Source organism: Vespula pensylvanica, chromosome 14, assembly GCF_014466175.1.
Source record: "Vespula pensylvanica isolate Volc-1 chromosome 14, ASM1446617v1, whole genome shotgun sequence".
NCBI lineage: Eukaryota > Metazoa > Arthropoda > Insecta > Hymenoptera > Vespidae > Vespula > Vespula pensylvanica.
Genome location: NC_057698.1, coordinates 2,129,804 through 2,146,548, shown reverse-complemented (window position 1 = coordinate 2,146,548; position 16,745 = coordinate 2,129,804). Strand labels below are relative to the sequence as shown.

General features: G+C 38.2%; 1 protein-coding gene and 1 long non-coding RNA gene across 3 annotated transcripts in view; one reads left to right on the top strand and one right to left on the bottom strand.

The window, feature by feature from the left end:
* The window catches only part of LOC122634245, a 226,712-nt gene that overhangs the window by 45,314 nt on the left and 164,653 nt on the right, over window positions 1-16,745 (top strand). The gene's annotated exons all lie outside the window — the stretch shown is intronic.
* LOC122634241 (knirps-related protein-like) overlaps window positions 1-16,745 on the bottom strand; it is a 70,561-nt gene that overhangs the window by 41,162 nt on the left and 12,654 nt on the right. The gene's annotated exons all lie outside the window — the stretch shown is intronic.

Below are 16,745 nucleotides of genomic sequence, written 5' to 3'. Positions count from 1 at the left end.
GAAGACATACTACCTAGTTTAACATAGTACATAGTAGTGGGTAAGTACGTACATACGATCTACGATCGTGGAAAAAACATGTACGATTATTATTCGTTTGGAAAGGCAAGTGTACCGATTCGTGAGTTAAATGTTTAAAGGTGATAGCATTAGCGTTAACTTTCGATCGATTCGTTAAGAAATACGATAATTTTAAGCACGTAAAAGAGAAAGAAGGAAAGGAAGAAGAAAAAAAAAGAGAGAGAAAGAGAACGTATCTGCACGCGTGTGTACGTATGCGTGCACGTGTACGTTCGTATGTTTTTTTTCTTAACGAATAAAAAAATGGATTTTATATCGATCTTCCGAAATTAGTCGTTCGTTGATCTATCTATCTCGTTTCTACGATCTTTAGGATCTCGTACGAGTTACCCCGCAGGATGATTCATAGGTTTCTCATGCACGGCTTTTCTACCGTCGCGTCGGAGGCACGTCCCACGTACCTATATAGTTACGTACGTATTTAACCATGTATGCATGTATGTACGACGTATATATGTACGTATATATGTACGTATATATGCATGTATGTATGTGTATGGGCGCGTGCGTTTTACTCGGAGCTCGCGAGCTAGTAACGTTTAACACGTGCGAACGCTACAAAATGGTGCGTGGAGGAAACGATGTGGTAATCTCGACGATGCACCTTCGCACCTTTCTGACTCTTCTCTATGGATAGAAGAATGTAGGTTTTTTTTTTTTTTATTTTTTTCTCTTCTCTTTTATTTTTTTTATTTTTTTTTATTTAATCCATACCGCAGCAACGCTGCCTCTCACCTGCGATTAATGGAAATAGAGGAGTGAGTCATCCGGGACACGAATGAGACTTATTTCGATCATACCGATGATGGGGGTTTTATTATTTTCCTTTCTTTTTTGTTTGCTATGGAAAATTCATAATTATCTTGAGAGACTATTTATTTCGTACGAACAGATATTTCTTGAATTTCTATATTTAGAGATTTCTGTTAATAATATTTAACATATATATTAAGAAAAAATAATAATCGATTAGATGGATTCGTTGGATTTTTTTTCAACGCGTCGGTTCCTGTTGATGTATCGATCTTCGTTGATTCTATTTTATCAGTGAGAGTCTACTTATTGAAATAATAGAGTCCTAATTCCATCCTGAGTTTCTCGTTGTGTCTAAGAAGACGAAGACGAAGTAGAAGAAAAAGAAAAAGAAGAAGAAGAAGAAGAAGAAGAAGAAGAGTACGAAGGAGACGTCGAAGGCAACCCAGGAGCGGAGGATCCCGAGACAATGGGCGGTCGATTGCGCAAGATCTGCTTCCGCTCTCGAGCTCGCGATGTGTTCCCCGTTCATGAGTCCACGAAGGAGTGTCGCAATCCTGGCGAAGGCAGGATGTCGACGAGGCTGCCTGGTGCACGGTTCTCTGCCCATGCCGATCCTGATTCCTCCTTGTCTTGCTCTCTCTCCCACTCCAACCCTTTCGCATTTAACATCGCCTTCCTTCTCTTCGTCTTCATCTTATTTTTGAATCATTATTTGCAGTAGCTCTCAAGTATTCCAAGGATAGGTTGTGAGCATCCATACAAAGTCATAGTATCATCGATATAGAAAAAATTAAATATCATATGAATACAAAAAAATATATTTTTTTTTATCATTATATTTTATAATATACATCATTATATTTTATACTATCATTATAGTATATATATTTTTTATTATTTTATTTAAAGTTAGAGAAAAAAAAGTGGAATTTTTTTTTTATTTTTTTTATAAGTTAGAACAATTGGTACATTAGTTTTGTTGACTATTAGTTTTATCGATTTCCAATTTTGATCCTTTCGCATTTGTAATATCGTTTCTCTTCTCCTCGTCTGCATCTTATTTTTGAATCATTATATGCAGTAGTTCTCGACTATTCCAAGGATACGAGCATCCATACAGAATCGTCTTCGTTCTCTTCATCTTATTCTTATTTTCGATAATCGTCTTAATCCTCATTCGTATTTCGAGCACTCGTACAAATTATATAAAATATCATCGATATGGGGAAAAAAAATCGTACGAATAAAAAAGAAAAAGATATGTATAACTTTTACTAAATTAATATTATTGATTAAAATCGTCGATTTTAAGGTGTTGGGTTGAAAAAAAAAAAAGGAAAAGAAAGGGAAAGTAGATCACACGATGGTAGGATATATACATTGATAGAGTAGATTTAAATAGAACGTTACTTTTACTCGCTCGAGGAGTCTTTAGTAGTGGCGGAAGTAGAAATAAGAGAAGGGGAAGAGGCTACGTTTCCGGCGACGGAATCGACAAGGACGAGACGGGACCTCGCGCCAGATGCATCCTTCGCTGCACAAGCTATCGGTTTCTTTTACGTGCCGCGGCCGCTCGATGGAAAACGGAACTTCTCGGCCGTTGAGCACGAGTTCTCTACCTAGCAACCCGTGCGACTTGTCGCGATGATACGTCGACTAAAACGTTAGTAGGTAGATAGATAGGTAGGTAGGTTGGTAGGTAGATAGGTAGGTAGGTAGTCAACTGGTAAAAAGAAATTTTCGTAATTTGCTTGAAAACGAGAACGTCGAAAGGGTTAAACTTGTGAATACAAAAAAAAAAAAGATTACTAGATTCGATTGTGTATATATGTAAGAGAAAGAAAAAAGCAATCTTATTGTTCAAACTTAAACAATATTCTCTTTCTTTCTCTCTCATCTTAGCAAATCCATAATTGCTATTTGGATAGTTTTATATCTTTGAACGATTTGAAAAATTATTCTAAAAAGATCGTTAAACCGACATGTCTGAATACTTCTCCAAAATCTTGTAAAAAGATTGACTGAGTGACTGACTGACTGAGTGACTGACTGACTGACTGACTGACTGACTGACTGACTGACTGACTGAGTCGAGCAGTTTCTTTAGTTATTCTCAGTTAACTCTCTCGACGCTTATATGCGGACCACCTACGTTTTTCTTCAGCCGATCGACGCCACGCCATGCAGAGGAGAAATGCGCTGAGCGAAGAAAGCTTTACACCCGGCGTTTCTGACAGACTCGAATAAGCGCGCGAGAGGGGCCCACGTTTTTCGTATTCATGTATGCGGCCACGCCCCGGTAGTGCACAGTACCGGGCCCAGCTTCTTGCCCCACGGTGTCTGGTCTACTTCATTAGCGCGGCTCCAGAACGTGTGTATGCGCTTACAACGGACTTTACATATCACTAAGAGAAAGATAGTACTAGATGGTGACCTGTAGCATCCGACGTTTTATTATATTATTACAACGAATAGAGATCCTTCTATCGTCGTCATTATCATCATTGTCATCATCGATGATGATTACGATTATAATTATTCTCGACATTACAATGCCTTCTTCTTTCGACGATTTATAATTTATGGATTATCATCATTTTCTTTCTATTCTTTTGTTTTTTTTTATTTCATTAGATTATTCGTAAAAAATTTATAGTGCAACTTCATAGTGTAAATTCATGGCGGAAAAGTAGAAGATAGATATTTCAAAGTTTTTCTATTCTCTTTTTTTTTCTTTTTTTGTTCTTTTAAAACCATTCCTTTCATACCGATATCTAATTGCATCGGTCTATTGCAAGATTGGTCAGCGAAGAAGAGAGAAAAGGAGGAAGGTGGTGGAGGAGGAGGAGGGGGAGGAGGAGGAAAAAGATCTGGACACGGCGTGCCTGGCATGCCGGCGTGTCGACCTGGAGATTAATGGTGCTTTAATAACGTTAATTGAAGCCCTTAGAAGAATCGATACGGCTCCGATCCGACCGGTATCGTTTCGAGATACCGATCGATCTTATGATAAATAGTCAGCGGCACTGCGGGCGACCGTTCCGACGCCTTCGCCTTCGCCCTCGAGATTCACCGATCGAGAGCCCTCTGCCCTTCGACTTGGACTATCTCTCTTTTCTCTCTCTCTCTCTCTCTCTCTCTCTCTCTCTCTATCTTTTTCTCTTTCTTCTTCTTTATTTTATTTCTTGCTCTCTTTTCTCTTTCGATCCTCTCTTTATCCTTTCGCTTTTACCGCCATGAGATAAAAGTATTTGCGACTCTTTCCTTCCTTCTCTCAGTACTATTTTATAATAATAATAATAATGATGATGATGATGATGATGATGATGATAATTACAAGATTAATAATAATAATAATAATAATAATGATGATGATGATGATGATGATGATGATGATGATGATGATGATGATGATGATGATGATAATTAGAACATTAAAAAATTAATATTATCAGGATGAATTATCATTTATTATCGTGTGTTAATAATAAATTATTTATCATCTTTTTTTTTTCCTTTTTTTTTTTTTCTTCTCTTTTCGCTCAATTAGGACAGAATTGAAAGGAAAAAATTCAGTTCGTTCGAAAAAGAGTCCAAATTCGGATTCATAAAATCTTTGGATCACGACCATGACCCGACAACTGGCAATAGACCAGGCACACAATAGACAATAGTGATCCCATGCTCCACATACGCAAAGCACGGTAGGCACGCGCTTTGCGCGCGGCGCTCACGCGACGTTCGTTCTTTCTCGACGAGAAGCCAAGAGGAGGACGGTAAAAGTGTTGTCGCTAATTGTCATGGCGCAACGCATTGTTCACGGATTAATCGTTATGAGAAAAACTATAGTCGTAAGTTGTGGTTGTATAGACGTAGACGTAGTCGTTGTCGTCGTATATAGGCTTCTAGTCGAAGACTACGATTATTGTTGCAAGTGTTACAGGGCCTTTTTTTTTTTTTTTCTTTTTTTCCTTTCTTCTTTCTTCCTTTCTTTCTTTTTTTTTTATTTTTCTTGTTTTTTTTTCCTTATCTTTTTTCTTCTCTTTTTCCCCTAACAATTTGGCGTCGCCAAGACAAAGGGAAGCGCGCGAGCGTGGGTCTACAAATTATTTAGACTCGCGCATGAAACTAAATACGTGTTAGACAGGTGTAACCAATTTATGATTATTATTTATAATTATATATATATAATGTTCTCCTTTTTTATTTTTATTTTTTTTATTTTTTTAAACCTTTCCATCGATCCCCGCGAATAAATCTTTCTCTTCTTCCCTCGTTTCTTTTTGTACCTCTTTCCTTTCGTTCATTAACTTCTTTTATTGTTAATAATAATTCGAAAAATTCTTCATCGAATCTCGTAGATACGAGCTCCGATATAAAATCATTATCTGTGCCACTTGATTACGTTCGATATTATTACGAGGAAGTGTGTTTTAGAGATTATAGGTATACCAAATGCGGCGAGGAGCGAAACAATAGAATTAGGGGAAGGAATAGAGACGAAGAAGAAGTGATTTGCATCGAGTCGCACAGGTTTGAGATAGACCGAAGAACGAATAGGTGGGTAGGTGGGTTGGTAGGTAGAAGTAGGTAGATGAACCGACGCGACTAGATAGATAGATAGTTAGATAGATAGAAAGATAGATAGATAGATAAATAGATCTATCTACGTAGGTAGTCAACTACTCCTCCCTTCGTATACTCCGTTTTGCTAGCAACATGTACATACACATACACATATGTACATATATATCCATCTCCTTCTCTCACTTACGTGCGTGCCAGCCATGAAATCGATTATCGTTCCGAGAGAGCGAGGAAACGCGAGGAAAATGATTTGCATCGAATATTTTGCTGGTAACGATAATTATCCTATCCTTTCTCGCTCTAGTTCTGAAACATTGTGTTGGACATATTAGCAAAAGGAAAATTATCTTGTGTCGATAGATCGATCGTAGGCGATAGATAGACGATAGTTATTCGATATTTAATCGTATATCATTGAATCATTAATTGAATGAAACGTTGTACAATGCCAACGCTCTAAGACGGCCAGATCGTATTTATGTTCTATTCTTTTTACTTTTTTCTTCTCTCTCTTTCTCTTCTTGTTTCCTTTTTTTTTCTTTCTTTCTTTCTTTCTTTTTATTTTTCATACGACAAGTATGTAGGTCATTGAATTTCGGGGTAGGGGTAAAAGAGCGAGAGAGAGAGAGAGAGAGAGGGGGTAACTACAAACATACGTACGTAAGTACTTACGTAGATAATGTACACAATCATACGTACGAATCTCTAGGACGATTGAAATGTAAACACACTTTATTCGCGATCTCGCCGAGTCGTTCGTTGACATTTCCGTACAGTATAATTTCTCCAAACGTACTCGGAGTAACATCGATGTAAGTAAGTAAGTAAGTAACTAAGTAAGTAATAGAGATAGCTCTGTAAGAAGAAAAAAAAAATCTAATCCTGGCGCGTAGAACGTGCGAATTCCGATAGTGGACGAGCTTCCATTTCGAAATCTTGTACATACATATACATCTACGTATAAATACATAAGTACATACATATACACACACATATATATATATATTTCTTCTTGGCTCGAATATAGTTAGATATCCATCGGAACGAAAAGAAAGGATTTTTGCTCGTGTAAGAAACTTTGTAATCGTCTAGGCGGAAAATGTCAGCTCCGATCGGTGCATTAATGCGTCGATCATTTTGATCGACGCACGGCTCTTTATTACAGCGAGCATCGTATATGCGTTGAAACATACGTTGGCATTCACTCTCGACACCTTCTTATTCTTATTCTTATTCTTCATCTTCATCATCTTCATCATCTTCGTCTTCTTCATCATCTTGGTCATCGTTATTCGTAAAGTCATCGGTTTTGGAAAGGTACGATTGCGAGCATGCAATACCTACACCCTCGGTCTCCTCTCTTCCTGCCTCGTGCCACCCACGCGTGGGCTTTTCACGCCTCTGACGCGACTAGTTTCTTTGCTGAAGCCCCGAAAGCCGTCGGTGTTCCAACCGTGTGTTGGCCCCTTGGATATCTCGCTCGTGACAGATAACACAATGGCTCTAACACGCCGCACCGTGAAAAGGGTAAAGAGCTGCCCGGCAACGATGAATACTACTCTACTCGCGCGAGCCTCTCCTCACTGAAAGAAAAGAGACGAAGAGAAAGAGAATTAGAGAGAAAGAGAGAGAAAGAGACTGTCTTCCCTATCTTATCGGATCTCAACCAAGTTGCTTCTCAGCGAGAAACGCTTTGACAGTGCTTCTCATTGTTCCAGACCACCCTCTTCTACATATCCTTCGACCAATGGAATCAAAGATCACGGTCTAATAGATCGTCGTAAGATTCTCTTTTCTCTTGACCATTAGTGAGGTAATCGATACGAATCATAGATGAATTGTTAGCTGATGTATGAAATGGTAATACGTAAATAAGTGCTAATAACTTGGATGAGTTTTTATTTGATTTTTTTCTTTCTTCTTCCTTTTTTCTTTCTTTTATTTTTTGTAAGAAAAATTAAATATGGAGATAACGTTACTGAATTCTTTTCTCGAATTTTAATAAGAGAAATTTTTCTCGTTTGTATTGTTAATGTTAATTGTAATATTATAATTAATATTTATAATATTATTCTATGTATATATATATATATATATATATATATATATATATATTTATATATATATGTATATGCGATCGTTTAAAAGGATGGTTTACTAGATAGAAACGATATACGCGAACGAGTATGAATAATCAAAGAAATAGTTGAATCCGTTTCAACGATAAATACGATGAAGAGGAGGAGGAGGAGGACGAAAGAGGAGGACGAGGAGTCGAGAGGGTCTGCACTTGACGAAAGAGGAGCATTGTCTCGTTCCTTGAGTTGAAGCATAATGGACTCTCTCGGTCTACGCACCCACGCTTCGCGCCTTTTTCCATCCTCCTTCTCCTCCTCCTTCCTCTTTTTCTTCTACTCCTTCTTCTCCATAAGGGTCCTCCTTTCTTGTCACGAGTTAAAGAAATAACTGTCAGGACCAAATAAAGCATTAACGTAGTTTTGCAATATCATATCGAAAGGGAAAGCGAAAGAAAAGAAAAGAAGAAAAAAATCCAAAAATTCTTTCTTCGCGTAGTATTACATGGTATCGCGTAAAATCGTAGATACGTGTTACTCGCTTTTCTCAAAGGAAACAGCTTACCTTGCTTTTCCACGAGCATCGTAAAACGTTTCTCCGCGTTTCGATAAGGTGCAACCCACACATACATACATAGATCATAGATCATCGATTACCAAACGGACTCGACAAATCTAATATCTCGATTACGTCAGAATTTACGACTTTGTTCGTCTTCCTCCCTCCTCCTTCTCTTATTCTCTTTCTCATGAAGAACAAAGATATATACTTGTATATATATGTGTGTGTATATATACACATACATATCTACATAAGCTTTAAAGAAAGTGAAAAGGACGCCTCTTACTCTCGAATTCGCGATCCTCAGAGATCGTACCTGTTGCGAGAAAAGACCTTTCCTGGCAAAACTAATGGCACGGATTTATGTGGGTTAGGGCGTCGACTCTCCCCGACGTATGTTAGAAAATCTCTCTCACTTGCTTCAGCGCGAACCATTGCGCGCGCGCGCGCGCACTTCGTGACTCATACACGGTCTGCCCACCTAATCCGGTGCGAGCCGCCGGAAGAGGAGGAAGAGGCATACAATGAACGGGCGAGAGCGACAAGTTGTACGCGAAACACAATGCCCACGAACTTTTCTCTTTTTTTTTTTCTTTTCTTTCTTTCTTCTTTCTTCCTTTCTCTCTCTTTCTCTCTCTCTCTCTCTCTTCTTTTTTCTTAAAACCAATTTCATCGACCTTTGCTCTTCTTTTCTTTCACCGACAGACACCATTTTTTATTAGGTTAAATGTATTTTATAAAGTTCTTTTTTGATCGATTAATAAAACAAATAGAAAATCAATCGTTTAACGTTATCGAAGTATAATCCTCGAATATTTAGACATTAAAGAATATCTATCTATATATGAATATCTATCTTTGATACACCCCCGCAAAACAAAGTATTTCTCATTATCGTATTCGATCGCTTCGATACAATCTTAGAGAGTCGTTATTGAGAAACAATTGTTAGTTGTTATTCATTGATGCTTCTTCTGTTATTACCGTTAGTCTTGCTGCTATTGCTGCTGCTGCTGCTGCTGCTGCTGCTGCTGCTGCTGCTGTAGTCATCTTTGTTAAAACGTAATGTGTCTTATTGAAGCAGTAACTGAGATTACACGCCAATTATAATTAACTTCTTGCTAAGATTTTCTCTTGCATCTCTCACGCTAAAGACTATTCGTTTCTGCGTTCGCCATTCATTCGCTTATCTCTCGTTTCCCTTCCTCCATCTTGATGCACGCCATGAAAGAAAGAGAACGAGAGAGACAGAGAAAGACAGAGAAAAAAAAAACAGAAAGAAAAAGATTCACAACGTCTTTTCTTTTTCCTCGCACGAACGCTCGGCATCTCGTGCAGTGACACGAACGATGGAGGATATCTTGTGCAACCACTTTTGACCCGAGTGGGTGACCGTGCTCAAAGGGAAGAAGTGCATCGCGCGGAAAGTCGGCAAGGACCTTGGAACCATTTTCCAAGCATCGAGATCGGGCCAACGTTCTATCCGCCGCCACTCGCTCTCTCGTTGCTCGCTAGAGCGAGTCGCGCGCGCTAGAGAAAGAGAAAGAGAAAGAGAAAGAAAAAGAGAGAGAGAGAGAGAGAGAGAGAGCGCACGCGCGCCATTGTTCAATACTTGGGAGTCGTTCCAACTGTGTTCTCTTTTTTTTTTCTTTTTCTTTTTCTTTTTCTTCTTCTACTTCTTCTTCTTTTCTTTTCCTTCTTTTTTCTTTTGTCTATTTTTCGTTCTCTTTTTTTCTTAATTTTTTCTTTCCTATAGAAAATTAGGTCACTTTCTATCGAAAAGAACGAGCTAACGTACATTACTTATATATGTCCTTTGTGGAACGTTCGAATAGTTTTAGTTCTCTGAAATCGTCGAAATAGATGCGTGGATTATATATATGTGTGTGCGGGATGTTATATGGCAAATTTTTCTTTAGACCGAGTTTCGTTGTTTCGCGAAAGGGTTATGAAAATTAATATGTTTCCAAGGAATTATATTTGGAGAAGAAACGTTTGCATTGTTATCTAAATTATATATGAAATAATCATATAAGGCGCGTCGTTGAAATTTTCCTATTCGTGAAAAAAGTTTCGTCGAAAAAAAAAAAGAGAAAAAAAAGAAAGAAGAAGAAGAAGAAAATAGGAGAACGACTTTCGTCTATAATATAAAAGTACGTACGTACATACGCGTGTACGTTTACAGTGAGTTGTAAAAAAAATATGTAACTTTTTCTTTTCTTTTTCTTTTTTTTTTTTCGTATCATCGAAACGCAATTAATTTCATAGAACTCGAAGATAAGGGTATCGAAGAAGATAAGAGAATCGTTAAATTGTCGTCGATTGTGTCGACCTTTTTAACTCCGTTCAAACTTTAATTTATTTATTAATATCGTCATAGAGTTAATCGTGGTGCTGATCGAGTAAACGTACGTGCTCGTTCTTACTGGTCCACCGTGTGTTATCCGGGCGATCGTTGTAGGTTACACGGCGTGTACACCAAAGAATGCAGCTATGTATGTACGTTCGAGCCCGAGTACCGTCGGGCTCTCGTGATTTACGATTAGGTAGTCCAGAAATCGACAGTACATAGCCAATAAGAAGAAAATAAATGTTTCCAACAAGACCTGCCGGGCACGATCTACGACTAAGTAAGCTGATACGCTCCCGTGAGCGAGTTCGATCCGTTGTGGCTTCTCGAAACACGACGTTCCCCGCGTGACCTCCGTGTGCTAAGATCTATCGACTCTCGATATGGGTATTCGAATTTTAATCCCAACTCTGGATCGATTTTTTTTTTTTTTTATTTATTTCTTTTCCCTCAGAAAAAAAAAATATTAAATGATCGTGCGCGTTTACCTCTTTTTTTTTTCTCTCTTTTTAACCTCATTTTTATTTCTCCTTTTTTTTTGTATCTATCGTCCAATCGAAGAAACAAATTTAATCTTTTATCGAAGAGAGAGAGAGAGAGAGAGAGAGAGAGAGAGAGAGAGAGAGATTCGAATTTATCATCGTTTGAAAGTAATTTTCCTTTTCGTTTGGATAATTCTCAGGATAATTTCAACGGTCGACCGGTCGAGCTCGCTTATATCTTTTTTCTTATCCTTTTTCTTTTCCTTTTTTTTTTTTTTCATCTTCGCCGACACCGATCACCGATAATAAAATCTCGCTACGCGTTTCGTATTGTTTTCATTTTACGATATAGTTTCGAGATATACTATGTTTTGATGGGACAAGGTTAGTAATAGTGCATAGGTAAAACGTGAGGTAGAATATATTTTTGTCGGAGATGCGGATGTAATAAAATTTGAAAAACTAAAGAAAACTAACAGGTCCGAGTTTGGTGGTAGGTCGCCGCAAACAGAGAGATATCGCGATCTCCTATTTTTTTTTGTTCTTTTCTCTTATATTTACCTGCTCGAAAATCTCAATTTTATGGTTCTAAAAGGGAAACGAAAAAAAAAAAGATCAACCCGCGCTTTTACGAACGTTACGCATTGGTAAAGATGATCATCGACTATTGTCGAAGAAAGAACGGTGTATTTAGGATCACAAGTGCCGACCGAATGAAATGGTATTTAGTATATACATTTACCGAAGTCCTTTGCAGGATCCAAAAAAAAAAAAAAAGAATAGAAAAGAAAAGCACATATATAAATATAAATCGGTATCCTCGTGCTCACAAGAAATCTGTTTTAAGTGCGGTGTATGCTTCCAAAAACTAATGGTACTTTATTGCTGGTCATTACGGTCGGACGTTTTTTTGTCTCTCTCTCTCTTTTTTTTCTTCTACTTCTCTGTCTTTCTCTTTCTAACTTAGTTTTGCTCGCTCCTTCATTCACGGACATTAGCGTGAAACTTGCGTTTAGAGAAACGATCTTGGTAATAATTTTTATCTTGGGCCAGCATCACTTATCTCTCGATAACACATACGAGTATTGCGAACGTGAAGTATAGATGTCGGTATTTTAATATTTGTTTTTTTTTCTCTCTTTCCCTTTTTTTTTCATTTTTATACAAAAATTATATTAGATATCTTTCAATTTCGAGATATCGATAAGAGGTTAAAAATGGTTTTTACGATAAATTTATGTGAACAGTTAGATTCATGAACAATGGTCAGTCATGAAGAACACCCACGCTAACTTCGACAGGAGGATGTCGGCGTTAGCCATAACTGCCTAGAAAGGATCCTCGTAAACTGTAACGAGCTACCGTTCGTACGATGGAAAACGTGCCCGATCATTCAAGGTTGCCGATCGTGTGAATCATGCTTTCAGTTTTGCGCCATCGTAAAACCGATCGTTCTTAACATACATTGATATATATTATAAAAAAAGAATTATATATATGTATAAAGAAAATATATAAAGTAAGAATATAAAAAAAAATTATATATTTATTTATATATATATATTTATATTTATATTTGTATATATATATAAACAATTCTTTTATAATACTCCAGTGTAAAATCGTTTAGAGCGTTAGCCTATCAAAGAAGGTTTCGTTAATAGAAATTCGAGATTTCTTCTTGATTGTCATTGGCGTTAGTAGTTATCTTCTAACATGCATACTTAACTACTTCCGACGAGTTCGTGCACACAAACACACACACATACACACATACACAGAGAAATATATACGAGCGAGCGATAGTAACAGGAACGTGATTCATTGACGTTAATCGCGAAAGAGTGGGCGAAATTAGAGATTTATCTGTATCGGCAACGACCACGCTCTCATTTTTTTCTAATATCCAACTTACTCTCGGTACTCTTTGATCCCTATAACTTAGTAATTTACCGACATATCGTACTATAACTTTTAATTATAAAAATTCATCCAATTGTAAGGTTACGTTACGTTAACATTTACATCTCGTATTATTATTACGATCAAACGTACGATATGAAGAATTCGAATATAAACCGCACGATATCGAATGAAGAAAAATATAAAAAATAAAATAAAGAAAGAAAGAAAGAAAGAAAGAAAGAAAGAAAGAAAGAAAGAAAGAAAGAAAGATAGATAGATAAAGGTATTCGAGTTCTTCGCGCGTTCTTGATCGTGCATCGACGTTTGTTGTTACATTTGCCGTACTGGTCACGCACAAACTATATTTGTCTCTCAGGCGCGCGCGAGCGTGCACGCGTGCACGCGGGCGCACTCATACGTCCGGAAAGTTTATCATCGTGTATATAACGTAACCGTGATCGGATCGTCGGAAGAGTCGAGGAGGAGAAAGAAGGAGGAGAGAGAGGAGTGGTGGATCCACTTCAGGGTCAGACATCTACGCATCGATATGAGGCCCTCGTCTTCTTCCGTTCGTTTGCAATTGGTCTCTCATACTTACGTTATATATATATATATATATTTTTTTTCCTTCTTTTCTTTTTTCCCTTTTTTTGTTTTTTCTTTTTTTCATTATCAAGCTGCCACGAATTTAATCGCATGAGTTTACATCGTACGGTGGTAGACGTTTAACGATGATTGTAATGATATCAGTTAGTCGGGGCTATATTGTTTGGATAAAAAAAAAAAAAAAAGAAAAAGAAAAAAAAGAAAAATATTTTTTGATCCGATAACGAATGAGAACGTGCGAGAATGATATACTGGCGATTCGTCTAATGTTTTTAGAAGGCATAGTTAAGAGTTAGAAGCCCACACGGTAGCGAACATTGTTATTCAAATCAGGCATTGTCTCTTGGCCAGGCAGATGCTAATTTTTCGGTCCTTGCTTATTACAGAGGCTAGGGCGTTTCTAATGCGTCTCGATATAGAGCGAGTTTGCGGATCGAGAAGAATCGAGGCAAGGCTCGATCGCCTTCTCCCACCTTTCGGGTCGACGCCTTTTGCACGTTTCTCTTTACACGAAGACTTCACATGCGGTTATCCAACTGATACCAGACGACTCCCCGCCTTCCTACGTAATTATGACGTCCAGATCTTTAAAGAAGAAACAAAGGATCTATTCGTTATTACTAAAGCGTTACTATTCAAGCTTTCTCTTCTAACGTTCTTACAATAACGAATATTCTCGATCATTTTTCGAATTGTCTTTTCACTTTCTTCGATCCTTCGAAAAAGATTTATAACATGTAGGTAGACGAGTACTACTCGCATGTATTACATATACGAGTATATGTAAAAGTACGTGTATAATAAGTAACGCGAGGAAATTTCGATAGAAAAGATTTTTCATATAGAACTTGAATAATACATTCAAAATTAACTAGAAACTCAAGTTCAATCTAAATTCAATTCCATTAAAGATATTCAAGGATTTGCTATTTCAATAATTCGCTGTAAAAATCGTTGTTGATTCGATCGGCCGATCGTTCGTTCATTCGATCGATCGATCGATCGATCGATCGACCGACCGACCTATAGATAGATAGATAGATAGATAGATAGATAGATCGATCGATCGATCGATCGAAGAAGGCGACAGAAAGAATTTTCTTGGCTCGTTGTCTCGTGGTTGCATATCCGCTAATCGCGACGCGTTCTCGGCCGCTAGGCGCCGGTCTTTCTCGACGTGCGCGCGTCAAAGCACGAAGCTCTCTCTATCTCTCTCTCTCTCTCTCTCTCTCCCCCTTTCTTTCACTAGAAGAAGAAAAAGAATGAAGAGTGAAAGAGAAAGAAAAAAGAAAGAGAAAGAGAAAGAGAAAGAGCTTGTCGCTCGTTCGCTCGCTCGTTCGTTCGCTCGCTCGCTCGCTCGCTCGCGCGTCGATCGCCGCGGGATATTTTCGAGACGAACGATAGAGACATAAAGAAGGGACGTGCGACATCCTGCTGGCCGCGGGCGGCCATTGGCGAGGTATAAATCATTCGCGCGAGGGATTGCATTTCAATGCTTGGTATATACCGGGGGCACTGAGCATGCGAGAGCGAGCAAGAAGAGAATAAGAAATAGAGAGAAGGAAAGAAAGAGAGCACCGCTCACATGTAACGCTTTTATTTAAGCACACCGGCAATGCTCTCAACGATTGCTTGAGCTCATCCCTCGTTACAGATGCAGCAAGCGCGTATCCGGCAAGCCTCCTCTTCGTCGACGAGCAAGAGAGGATAGAGAGGAGGACGATGTACGTACGATCGGGGAGGGCCACCTCTCGGAAACTCCGATCGACCTTTCTCCTTTTTCCTTCTCTCTCTATTTCTCTCTCTGTTTCTCTCTGTTTCTTTTTCTTTCTCTTTCTTTGTCTCTTTCTCTGTCTCTTTCTCTATCTCTTTCTCTATCTCTTTCTCTTCCTTTCTTCCCCTTCTCAAATACAACCCACGAAGGACTGACTCATCCACCGATTCGAGACTATACCAAGACCAACTTCGATATTACCCTTAAACATTTATTTTCTCTCTATGGTATTATGCATAAATAATTGATTTATTAAATACTTCTATTTCGAAGTTTTTACATCCTATTGGTTATTACATCGACCAATTTATCCTGTCAATGAATTTATTTCAATAATACTTTTAACGAAATACCGTGATATATTTTAACCTTAGAAACCTTATAACGTTATAGATCAATCGATCTTACATATATCACGATATATGGACAATTGAAAAAGATAGATATGATTGAAGAGAGATAATCAAAGATAACAGATGGAAATTGACGAGAGTCGTTATAGTAAAAATCACGATATTACCATTCGTTCTTATGTAAACGTTCGAATATATTCGATAATTAATAATTAATCGATTGCCTACAGGCAAGCCATGTAACATTATCATCCATTTAGTTAGATCAGAGATCGACGGAGAGTACGGTGAGGGAAAGTGAGAATTTCCCAGAGGCGTTTATGGTCCATCATGGTATATGGGTGAGAGGCGGTAACCATAGACCGTATCAATGATCGTATCTTGTTGCTCTAGAGTTGCTACGAGAGAGAAAATGAGTTCTCGTGGAGTTCATTTGTGGCGATTGTGGTGGCGATGGTGGCGATGGTGGTGGTGGTGGAGGTGGAGATGACGATGGTGGTGGAGATGACGATGGTGATGGTGATGGTGGTGGTGGCGGAGACGATGGTTACGACCAATGGCATAAATCTTGGTTCGCATGCGACCGGCACGCATGTGCTCGCGTACGAGCCACGCACTGGGCGTGTCGCACGCAACGCCCGGCACGTGGATAGCTGGATACGCATCGACTGTCACAATCTCGAATGACACTACTCCTCTCGTTGACACTACTCAACGACTACCGCCACGTTCCTAAGTCACGTCCGTTCAAATATATTTTTTGTCCAAATCGTCTCGTACGCTCGTGCGATAATCGTTCGTCTTCGTCTTCGTTTTCTTCATTTTTTTTTTCCTCTACGTTTTTTTTTCCTCCTCGAACAATTTTTTTCAATTTTTTTTTTCTTTTTTATACTATTAACTTAACGCGTTAATTGTCGCGTAATTTTCATAAGTCACGTATACCGTAGTACATCGTGTATTTTGGAAATAATTGTTATTAAGTTTGTAAAGTTAGTAAAGTGACAACGTAATTGAACATCTTTTCGTAATAAACTAATATCCGGTAATGACTCTAGTATCGATACGAAAGATCATTAAGAGTTGAAACGATCTCAGTTTCATCGTTAAAAGCAATTATTCGTGTTAGATTTTAATGGTTACGAATTAGTGAGAATATTAAGGAAATGGTGTTATCGCGATTAGAAAGATTGTTTCCAAGTTGCCGTTGTCGGCAT